Source organism: Mesoplodon mirus (genome assembly GCF_964341445.2).
Source record: "Mesoplodon mirus genome assembly, chromosome: 10".
Taxonomy (NCBI): Eukaryota; Metazoa; Chordata; class Mammalia; order Artiodactyla; family Ziphiidae; genus Mesoplodon; species Mesoplodon mirus.
Window position 1 is genome coordinate 97,232,359 of NC_138986.1, and position 12,043 is coordinate 97,244,401.

At 42.6% G+C, this 12,043-nt stretch overlaps 1 protein-coding gene across 9 annotated transcripts in view; it reads right to left on the reverse strand.

The window, feature by feature from the left end:
• IBTK (inhibitor of Bruton tyrosine kinase) overlaps window positions 1-12,043 on the reverse strand; it is a 187,490-nt gene that overhangs the window by 86,030 nt on the left and 89,417 nt on the right. For 2 of the 9 annotated variants that reach the window (XM_082633404.1, XM_082633396.1), the window contains exon 1: window positions 5,323-5,503. The exons of the other annotated variants lie outside the window; for them this stretch is intronic. The gene's annotated coding sequence lies outside the window, so the exon portion shown is untranslated. Of the gene's footprint in view, window positions 1-5,322; window positions 5,504-12,043 lie in introns of those variants that run through there. 9 annotated transcript variants of the gene reach the window in all.

Consider the following 12,043-nt stretch of genomic DNA (forward strand, 5'->3'; position numbering starts at 1 on the left):
TACTAGACTATATATAAATAAGCAAAGTGCTTGGTAGTTAGTTGACATGAAGAAAAAAGTACCAAAGCCTCAAGTAGTTTAAAATGTTTAAACTGGAAAACATGACAGATGGCAAAATAGTCACGTGTAGTTAATTTCATCCCTTTGAGGCTCTAAAATTTTGCCATCTTTGTGTTTTCAGTGTCTTCCTAATACCTGAAAGGAACTACTTATGTGAATAACTCAAACCCTACAGGAAATAATTAAGATACAAGAGAAAAGAATTCCCTAATTTGTTACTATACATAATTTAAACACTTAAAAGGGAAAAAGGAATATTAAATATAAACAAAAGTGATACTATACTATAATATATAATGAGAGAGGCACATACAGAGTACTATGAACATAAATTAGGAAGGGACTAAGTGACTAAGAGCTAAGAGCTAACATTTCTTAGAATCGTACATACTTGGATTCAAATATAGCAATGCCAGCTGTTACCAATTACATAACTCTACAAATTACATAATCTCTCCAAGCCTTCATTTCTTCTGAAAATGAAGACAATGCCACCAACCTCAAAGGGTTACCGTAATGATAAATAAAGCTGCTTATCATGGTACCTGCTACCAAATGTACATTTAACAAATGGCAGCTTTGGGGCTTCCCTGGTGGCGCAGTGGTTGAGAGTCCGCCTGCCGATTCAGGGAACACGGGTTCGTGCCCCGGTCTGGGAGGATCCCACGTGCCGTGGAGCGGCTGGGCCCGTGAGCCATGGCCGCTGAGCCTGTGCGTCCGGAGCCTGTGCTCTGCAACGGGAGAGGCCACAACAGTTGAGAGGCCCGCGTACCGCAAAAAAAAAAATAGCAGCTTTTATTACCATCATTTCTTCAGTAACAAAGAGATAACAAATTTTTATTCCAAAGTTCATGTTTGGGCTTCAATGTCTCTGCTACTAGTTTCCATGCATTCTTCTCCTATGAAACCACACACACTAAGGTTACCAATGACCTCCAAATTGCCAAATACTTTTGGTAATGTTACTTGACTTCCCTGCTTTCGAGTCATGACCACGACATTCTCGTAAGGCATCTAGAAAGGAGTACTGAAAGCACAGGGAACCACTGAAGCATATGCATGGGATCTCTCTCCTATCACCTCTTCCAAGGGCATTTTCCCTTCCCCTGACCTTCAAACATTAGGCTTCTCTCAATGTTCCACCTTCAGTCTTCTTTTCCTCTCTAATTCATACTCACCCTGCATAATTTCAATCTCTTCATGTTAACTTTAACCTGTGCTCATAATCCTCAAATCTGTCTCCTGCCCTTACAACTTTCCTAAGTTCCTGGCCCAATGCCTAGCGTTAATCGTCTTCATGCTTTCAACAAACTCTTACTGAAGGCAAAGAAAGCAAAGGAAATACTTATTAAGCATGTGATATTTTACATGATGTGATATTTTACATCAAAGAGGTTAAGTAAGCCACCCAAATCACACTATCAGTAAAAGAGGAGTTAGAATCCAAACACAGATCTATCTCACAGTAAAGTCCAAGCTATTTCTACAACACTATGCCTGCCTCTTCAGTGCATCTGCAGGACACAAGGTACTGCGAAAACAAAAATACATAGGACTTAAATATTCTAGATATTCTAGTACAGACTCATGGATAATATTTAAGTGAAAATATAGCTCATTTAACAACTGTAATGACTGAACAAGATTTACTATCTATTACGCAGTCTCTACCATCAGTGGGGCACAGTTTGGTAGAGGAGAATGATTTTTATTTCAGCAAGTACTAAAAATATATGATTAAAACCTACGATAAAGATATAACAAGTGACTCACAGGAATGGGGAGTCAACAAGAGGGATAAAGGGAAGATTCCCCAAAGGAGATGAGGTGAGTATGTGTTTGCCTGATAAATTCAGGGCCAGTGGGCATTTGAGGCCGAAGTAACAGTCCATATAAAAGCACTAAACTCACCTTGGTCCATTCTGAAACTTCTAAGTAATTCAGCAGACAGACATGCATAAGGCCTAATATATACACAGGGATGAACTAGATGACAGACAGCCTGAGGTGCCTTTCTTCAGGGATAATGAAAGTGAGCAATTCAGAAACATATTTAGGACCTCGAGTTGACAAGATGTGGTCAACTCCTAGGTTTCTGGCTTGACTACAGATAGAGCAGCCAAGAAGAAGAGTAAAGGGTAAATACTTCGTAAATCAGAAAAATAAAACAAACTGAAAACGAAAGGAACAAACAGAAATTAAAAGAGAAAATGTTTGCTTTATATGTGATGAATACGAAGTGTTGATGAGAAATTGAGGTGGAAGAGTGTAGCTAGCTGCACCGGTGATTGCTAACCTTGCAGACTGGTCCACCACAAAGGCGCCAGCCAGTAGAGGCTGAGCCCTCAACAATGGCTCACAATCCTATTTAACCTTGGTGCAGAGTTCAGTTTTCTTCCTAAAACACAAATCTGATCATGCTATTCTCTCACATATCCAAGACCAAAATGAACCAATATCTATATTTCATGTGTTAATAGCCTTGTGACCTCAGGAAGAGGATGCCAGTTAGACTGGGCAACCACGTAGCACACAAAGTTCAGACTGTGAACTCAGAACACTGAGCTGGTAACCACTAACTAAATGACCCTGGGCATGTAACAGCTGCCTAAGCTTCAATTCTCTCACTTGTAAAAAGGGAATAAAAACTACTTATCTCCTGAGTTGTTCTGAAAAATAAATGAGACAATTCATGCACATGTAAGCACCCAAGAAATGTTACAAAGGAAAAAGGAACATAGTGATATAATATATTGATCAAAAAAAACAGAATAACTATATCAAAGCCCTTTCTGCTTGGAATGTTTTTACCCAAACCTTTACAGGGCTGCCAAGTTGTCCATGGCTTACAAACATTACATCTACCATCTTTTGAACTTTCACATGGACAAGCATAGCGCTTTACATAAATGAACTAATTTAATCCTCTTTCCAGCCTGTATTGCCCGGTATGTATTAACTAAGAATTGGGTTCCTATTATCTAAAACCTTGGTCAAGTAGCTTAATCTTCCTAATCCTCAATTTCTTCATCTGCAAAATGATGATAACAGAATGATGATAACAACATGCCTTGTGGACCTTGGCATGTGGACCTTGGCAGTGTGGACCCTGACTACACATAAAGATTCTAAGCTCCTTAAGGCAGGGAAGAGAATGCCATACTTACTCACATTTGTCACTAAATATAATATGTATTCAATAAGTAGGCTTACATTTTTAAAGAGCTCTCTAAAATCAAAATATCTTCCCTAAAAACTTGTATCTATATTAACTGTCACAAAGCTACAAATTATAGTGATTCATAATTGACGAATTTAAAAAATTTTAAATTCCTTCTGAAAGCCCTGAAATTAGTTCACATAATTTTAAAACATCAAGACTTACTACTTTAGGAAATTAATAATTTAGCTTTATCAATATTGTATTTTATTTTATTCTGTTTTCTCAATTATTCTCTGGGTACAAAGGATAGAAACTTCAATATTTTATTAGTGCAAAACCCAGTTTCACAATTGAACAATTCCCCAAATTCTAGGAGGCAAGCACATCTCTGGAGGTGGCAAAGAATTACTGCCCTATTAATGATAATAAAGGGACTTCCCTGGCAGTCCAGTGGTTAAGACTCCGCACTTCCACGGCAGGGGGTGCGGGTTCGATCCCTGGTAGGGCAACTAAGATATGGCATGTCACATGGCACGGCCAAAGATGATTTAAAAAAAAGAAAAAAGAAAGAAAGAAGATAATAAACTAACTTTGACATCATTTATCATAATTAACCAAGTAACACTGAGCTCCTTACGCAATATGGTCTATTGAACTTTATGGTTCCGAAGCATAATGCAGAATTTAGCATACTGAAAGCCCTGGACAAAAGTTGTGTTTTTTTGTTTCTTTAACATTTTTATTGGACTATAATTGCTTGACAATGTTGTGTTAGTTTCTGCTGTATAACAAAGTGAATCAGCTATATGCATACCTATGTGCATACGTATATCCCCATATGCCCTCCCTCTTGCATCTCCCTCCCACCCTCCTTATCCCATCCCTCTAGGTGGTCGCAAAGCACCGTGCTATGTGGCTGCTTCCCACTAGCTATCTATTTTACGTTTGGTAGTGTGTATATGTCCATGTCACTCTCTCACTTTGTCACAGCTTACCATTCCCCCTCCCCGTGTCCTCAAGTCCATTCTCTACGTCTGCCTGGACACAAGTTTTTTAAAAAAATTTTAAATGGAAGAACCATTTTTTAAATTCCTTGAAGTAAACCGCTTTGACTAAGTATCTGTACTTTCAGCAAATATCTATACTACAATTCTTTTTAGAAAACATCTCTTTCTGCCCTTATCGGCCCTATATCAGTTTCTAAAACCTATTAAAAAAATCAAGGAATTTAAAATAAAAAGGGCAGTGAAAAGATCAAGGAGCTATGGAAGGACGTGAATTCGCACATCATGAGCATAGAAACACTACCACTCATAAAAATCACATTCTTTCAGTACTTCTGATAAATCTCGACTTTCAAACGCCCTACTTCCAGGCATGGGAGAAAAAAAAAAAAAAAAAAAAAGATGCTACATCAATCTCTGCTTCCTGAAAAATATCCTGTCCGGCTAACACCCTTTAAGTTTTACTACCTACGTTGGAAATCCAGAGTCACGGATACCCTGGGTTACTTGTCTCGCTGATGAACTAAAACTTTTTAGAAATCGGCAACATGATACAAGAACAAAAGGCCTCTATCCTGTGTCCCCCATGCCCCCAAGAAAGAACGGGTCCCTTTTCACGTAACAGGTCGATTCACACTGAACATCGTTAGCCTCCCCAGACTGAACTAAAACTTCTGTGACGCCACGAAAGGGATAAGAGACGTGGGCCCCTCGAGGAATGGCTTCAAATTCAAGGCTCCAGGGGAAGTGACAAGAGACAACTATCAGAAACTAGCAGCGCAACGTCGCTGGAGGGCTTGGCAGGCAGGACCGCAAGGTAGCGCGGCGCCCGCACAGACCATTCATTAGCTCCGGGCGGCGACGGGGAGGCGGCCGCCGGGACCCGGGGCACACGGCCGGCCCCGCGCCGCCTCTCGCGGAGCCCGGCAGCCTCGGCGCCGCTGAGTCCCCTCCCCGCGGCCCACCCGGGACACCGTCGCCCGCGGTCACCCGCGCCCTCCGGAAAGATAACACTGTCCCGTCGCCCCACGACTCAAGGGACGCTGTTGCCTCTGCCCGTTCCGCACGGTCGGGCCGCGCCGAGCCCTCCCTCACCAGTCGCTAGATGAAAATGCTCCGGTGGTCTCCGCGGGGTGGGCACACGGTCGCGCAGGGATTCATCCTCAGTGAAGGCAGCAGAAGAAAACGAAGGGCGCCAGGGGAGGCCGATCCCCAGGCCCGGGTCAGCTCCGGAAGCGGCTGCAGCAACAGCCGCCGCGTCTACAGACGTCTAGAAGAGGGGCAGGGACGAAGGGCCGGCACGGGCGGGACCCAGGAATAAGGCGGGCGCTGATTGGCTGGTGCTCGTGTATGCCTGTGGAGGATTGGCTGGTGTCTGCCCAGAAGGCCTCGCGAGGCAGCGCCTAAACTGGTCTTTCCCTGGCACCCTAAAGGAACTTGACTCCTCCGGCCTTGGGGCAGCCAGCAGTAGCCTGGGGCGGGGAAAGGCCATGGCCGAGGACTCTAGACCAACGGGGGGTGGTGGAAATGTCCCTCCCGGGGTCAGCAGTCGCCCAAGGAGAAACCTCCCTCTCCCCGCAACTGGAGACTTGGAATGCAGGATAAACCCTGGTGGAGAGACTGAGTTCTGGGGACCTGGACGGATGCCTTGGTCACCACGCAGCAGAAACCACAGGCGTAGGCAACTTGCACCTAAGAGAGTTTCCTCCCGTCGCCCTACGAAAGCCCAGGGCGTCGTCTCAAAGAGACTCAGCCTCGCCTCTCCCCGGCCGCTCCCACCCCCGGATTTTCCGGGGTCACTCCCTGGGTCAGAAGGCGTCCCTGCCTTCTTAGATCACTGTGCGGAGCCAGCCGCCGACCCGGGCCAAGCCACTCACCAGGTCACGCTACTCAGTGCCTGATGCCAGGCTCGTACTACGCTTTTTACCCCTTAACTCTGCCTCCAAGGGACGTTTTAAAAATGGTCGAGTGAAAAAAATTAGGGAGGACAGCAAGTAGCCAATAATCGATACTAGGATAGCGAAAAGGAAACATCCTGCCTGGGAGTGCCTGAAACAGTAGGCGCCCAGTAAATGTTTGTTCAGGGAGGGTTACTGTAACTCAGAAGAAACAACACTAGGAGTCAGGAGGTGTATGTGCAGGTCTGCCACGTGGTCAGTTATGCACGTCCCTTAGTCTCCTTCACCTATAGAACGACGGAGTTGGACTAAGATGTCGTCTTAAGGGCTGCCCATTCAGCGTCACTCTTTCTGGAGCCTGCCTTGCGGAAGCCCAAAGCCACACAGCTCGTTAGTGAAGGGGAAAGGAGAATAGCTCTGCTGCTACCCCTCCCCGTACAGTGTTCTGTCTCTTTGCCCCTTATTCTAAGTGCCCTACTTCCTTCTTTGACGTGTAACAAAAACTAATTTGTAATGTTAAAATTGAGTGATTTTGAAAATAAGCTATGTACGATGACTTTTATATTCGTGCACAAAGAAGCTAGCAACGGCAAGTAAAGTCAGTAACGTAAATGAATGCATCGACCTAAGGTCAAATATTTTATCAGTCTCTGGACAAGTTAATTCGCTTTTCTGAAGCCTCAGTTTCCTCATTTGTAAAACAGGAGCAATAATGCATTTTATGGTTGTGAAAATGTAATTATATAGAGATATATCGCACTTAGCAGAGTGCCTAGCACATAGTAACACTTCCTAAATAGTAGATGTTACTTTTTATAAATAAGTATTTCCTTAGCAGCAGAATTATTCCAATTCCATTCCAATTATTCCATTCATTTTAACAATAGCCAGTGTCAGGCACTTGTGGTAAGCCATAGGGATCCAATAGTGAACAAAACATTTATACACCCAGATAATCCCACACATAATAATTTGCGGGACTTCCCTGGTGGCGCAGTGGTTAAGAATCCGCCTGCCAATGCAGGGAACAAGGGTTCGAGCCCTGGACTGGGAGGATCCCACTATGCCGCGGAGCAACTAAGCCCGGGCGCCACAACTACTGAAGCCCGCGCACCTAGAGACCACGGGCCATAACTACTGAGCCCGCGTACCACAACTACTGAAGCCCGCGTGCCTAGAGCCCGTGCTCTGCAACAAGAGAAGCCACCACAATGAAAAGCCCCCGCACCACAACGAAGAGTAGCCCCTGCTTGCCGCAACTAGAGAAAGCCTGCGAGCAGCAACGAAGACCCAATGCAGCCAAAGATAAATAAATAAAAATAAATCTGTAAAAAAAAAAAGAATTTGCAACTTTTACAGGAACTGCAAATAATACCATGATAAATTTAATCTAACTTCCCAAAGAAATTGAACTAAGACTGGAAGAATGAGTAGGGGATAACCAGATGAAGTGGGAAAGAAAGAACACTGCAAGCCAAGGGATGTGGAATTGCTCCCCATTTTCCTGGAAAATTAGGTGCCTTCAAAGATACTGGTCATTTGCAGGACAGAATATTGAAATGATTAGGAAATAGTACAAATGAAGTACAATTCAATTTCATTTGACACATTGTAGATGTGTTTGGTGAAGGAAGAGATCAAAATTAGCCATTTAAAAAATAATTCTGTTTGTGTTTACACATAGAAGAAAGAAGAGATAGAAATATACCAATAACAATGATTATCTCTGTGTGGTGGGTTATGGGTGATTCTTAATTTCTATCATTTTGAATTTGTCATTTTTATTTGCACTTTTGTTACTTGATTAATTAAAAAAATCAAAGTTAAGAAAAAATAACTGACTGGAGTTTCTAAAGTAGGCTTAAAGCAAGAAATAAATCTAAGGACGGCTTTAGAAGATTGCAGTGATTTCGAGGAGAAGTAGGGGAATAGTCCAGGCATCAGGAATGGAGTTTGAGATGAGGCCAAGATAGATCACTGCAGAAGTGTTTAAGCCACACCATTTCCAATACACTCCCCAAATGCCATTGTTTCCCAAATAAATTAATCATGCTATCCTTCATAATCAACATGTATTGTGCTACCACTGAAGTTGTTCAGAGATAAGGAATGCCAGTGCTGTCCCTGCTTCAGCTGGCGACAGAAGAAAGAATATCAGAACTTGTATGTTTGCAATGGACCAAAGCCCAGACCTGTTCAGGTTCTGCAAGAATGGTTATCCATACAGGAAGATCGGCAGGGCAGCTGGCCTACAGATGACTAGAACCTTATTGTTTGGCCTAATTATCTTTTACTTCAAACTGTCTTCCACGTGAGAACACTTGGCTGGAAGCAGCTTTCGGACATACACCTCCGCGTGACCATTAGGGAAGATAGCACTGAGCCCTCTGCCTCAAGCACAAAATTCCCAGGTGCCCCGATGTACCCTGATACTGGCTCAGATTAGGTGAGGACTCAAGGGTATCCTGACTGACAACCCTCATTAGAGTCCTGTGGTTGAAGCATAGTGACAAGTAGTTTCCCAAGAGAAGACAGGGTGCACAGCAGATGAGAAACAGACAACTCAAGGGTGTTTCCATGCCATTAGCTCCAGGGGCTATGGTCCCAGCTGCGTTCTTCCTATGTAATGATTCTCCTTCCAGTTCTCACGTAGAGGAGGCCACCTCCTCACAAATCTGTGACGCCTTCGCTCATGCCCTTTCCCAACCGTTATCCCGTCTTCTCTACTAGTTCTATAGCTTATTCATATCACTGTGTCACACTGTGTTTTTTTAGATTTATTAGTTTCACATGTGGGTGCAGTAAAAGCAAGGGTTCTGAAGGCAAACTGCCTGAATATAAAAGTTTACTCCTATTTTTACTAGCTGTGAGACCTAAGGCACGTTATATAACCCATCTAGGCCTCAGCCTCCTCACCTCTAACACGGGATTAACGGTACTTCCTTCATAAAGGCCTTATGAAGTTTAATGATTTGATATATGTAGAGCTCTTAGTACAGCTGTTAGCATCTAATAAAAGTTGACATCCCTGAACTCTTCTGGATGAATATATTTGCATGAGAGAGTTTTGAGGGGTGGGATTGGGAGACCCAAGGAATGACCCACAAGATGGCAGTGTTTGAATATAACTTTAGAACTATATAAGCTTGAAAGTAGAATCCACCAATAAATCTAAAAATTCTAGGCAAATACTGGAGAAATTCAAGACAAATTCAAAGTCTACATGAGACAAGCAAAAATTGTGAGAAATCAAACCAATAAATCTGGCAAGCTTAGCACTCTTTTTATAATCAGAACAAACTCTATCTCCCCTTTACTGTGAGAATTTGTAGTGCTCTTTTCCCAGGCCATCTTACTTAGAATTGATCGTGTTCCTTCTTTATCTAACTACATGATTAAATCAGGTCGTTGTCACCACTGCTTCCTTAAGAAGAAGAAGAGGGAGTTTGATTTAAAGATTTAAGAAGAAAAGCAAGTTTGATTTAAAGTGGCAGACTGGACACATACTACAGCCACATACTACATGCCACAAATCCCTAGACCTGGCGGAAAAGACATCTTTACAACTGAATGTTAAAATTCATAAATAAGTGCATTGGAAAACAAAAGTTTAGCTATTGATGGCCCAGAACTTAGGGAGATTCCCTGAAAGATGGATAGGAGGCGGGAGTGGACAGTAGAAAGTAGTAACCCATAAGATACCATAAGCATATCTTATGGATGGCTATTATAATAGCAGAAAAATAGACTTTGAGACAAAAAGTATTACCAGAGATAAAGAAGGATATTTAATAATGATCAGAGGATCAATTTCTCTGGAAGAAATAATGTGTATGTACCTAACCATGAATATGGATGTACCTCATAACAGAACTTCAAAATATATGATGCAAAAACTGACAGAACTAAAAGAAGAAATAGGGGCTTCCCTGGTGGCGTGGTGGTTGAGAGTCTGCCTGCCAATGCAGGGGACTATGGGTTCGGGCCCTGGTCTGGGAAGATCCCACATGCCTAGGAGCGGCTGGGCCTGTGCGCCACGGCTACTGAGCCTGCGCGTCTGGAGCCTGTGCTCCGCAACGAGAGAGGCCGCGATAGTGAGAGGCCCGCGCATTGCGATGAAGAGTGGCCCCCGCTTGCCACAACTAGAGAAAGCCCTCGCACAGAAACAAAGACCCAACACAGCAAAAATAAATAAATTAAAAAAAAAAACCAGAAGAAATAGTTGCATAATTATAATCTCAGCAATAAAGACAACAATTGAACAAAAAAAATAGAAAATCCATAGGTAATTTGAACAAGATTGTCAACCTCTATGATGGTTAATTTTATGTGTCAGCTTGACTGGGCCATGAGGTGCCAAGATATTTGGTCAAGTATTATTGTAGCTGTGTCTGTGAAGGTGTTTCTGGATGAGAATAACATTTGAAGTGGTAAACTGAGTAAAGCCGGTTGCCCTCCCTAATGTGGGTGGGCCTCGTCCAAACCTCTAAAGGCCTGAATAGAAGAAAAAGGGTGAATAAAGATGGAGCTCCTCCTTCCTGGCTGCCTTAGAGCTGGGATATCCGTTTTTCCCTTCCTTCAGACTTGAACTGAAACATCAGCTCTTCCTGTATCTCTGGCCTTCAGACTGGGACTGGGACTGGAACTACACCATTGGCTCTCCTTGGTCTTCAGCTTGCCTGCCAATTGCAGATATTGTGACTTGTCAGCCTCAATGATCACTTGACCCAATTCCATATATCTAACCTGTTCTGTTGGTTCTGTTTCTCTAGAGAACACTGACTAATACAACTTCCTTGATGTTTAGCTGTTCTCACATTCAATGACTGCAGAATACATATTCTTTTCAAGTGAACACGGTCCATTCAGCAAAATAGACCATATACTAGATCTTAAAATAAGCCTTAATAGAGTTAAAACACTTGGAATCTAAAGAAAGTTGAATAGTATTTCATACTGAATAAAAATAAAAATACAACATAACATTTGTATGATGCAGATAAAGTAGTGCACACATACAGAAATGTATAGCTTTCAATAGTTATGTTAGTAAAGAAGAGCGATCGAAAATCAGTCACCTAAGGCTCCACATTAAGAACCTAGAAAAAGAAAAGCAAAGTGAATTCAAAGTGTGCAGAAGGAAGAAAATAACAATGATAAGAGCAGAATTCAATTAAATCGAACAGAGGAAAAAAATAGAGAAAATTAGCAAAACTGGAAGTTGTTCTTTGAAACGATCAACAAAATTGATAAGCTCCTCGTCAGTTGTTAAGAAGAAATACAAATTGAGAACTGTCAAGAATTTCAAGGGTTTGAGATTGCACCCTACTTGGAAAGCTAACCAGGTTAGCCTGCCACAGTTTCATGGCTGCTGGCGGACTAAATGGTATTCCTGGGCCAGAGACAGGACTTTATTGCTCATGGCACAGCAAGCAGAATGAGCTTTATGTTTGCATCACTTCCTTTAGGCCCCCAAATCCCTCAAGAATAATATAGGTGTTGCCCAAGTAGACGTTGCAGATGTAGTGAGTTGGCATCCCAGCTAAGGAATTCCAAGCTTAGGGCAACTTAATATTTTAAAATATACTGCAAGCAAACCTGCCTGTTTTTGCTCCTGAAGTAGAAATTATCTTTATTATACTGGGCAGTAAATAAACCTGTCCTCTACTCTGGAGGAAGCCACTGTCATTATTTACCAAGGCTATTTGCTATACCAACAATATCCTTGAGAAGCTAAGTGCTCTCCTCACAAGATGTGCAGAAACATGAAGACATGTAAGCAGATAGGGTTGGGGGTGGGGGGGTTCCCTGGAGAAAGAGAACCAGGCATAGCTTTCTTGACATAGAGAAGCCATTCTGGGCCTAAGCCATTTTGTGATCTAAGCCTGAACAATGCTTATCCCTAACAGATCTCAGTA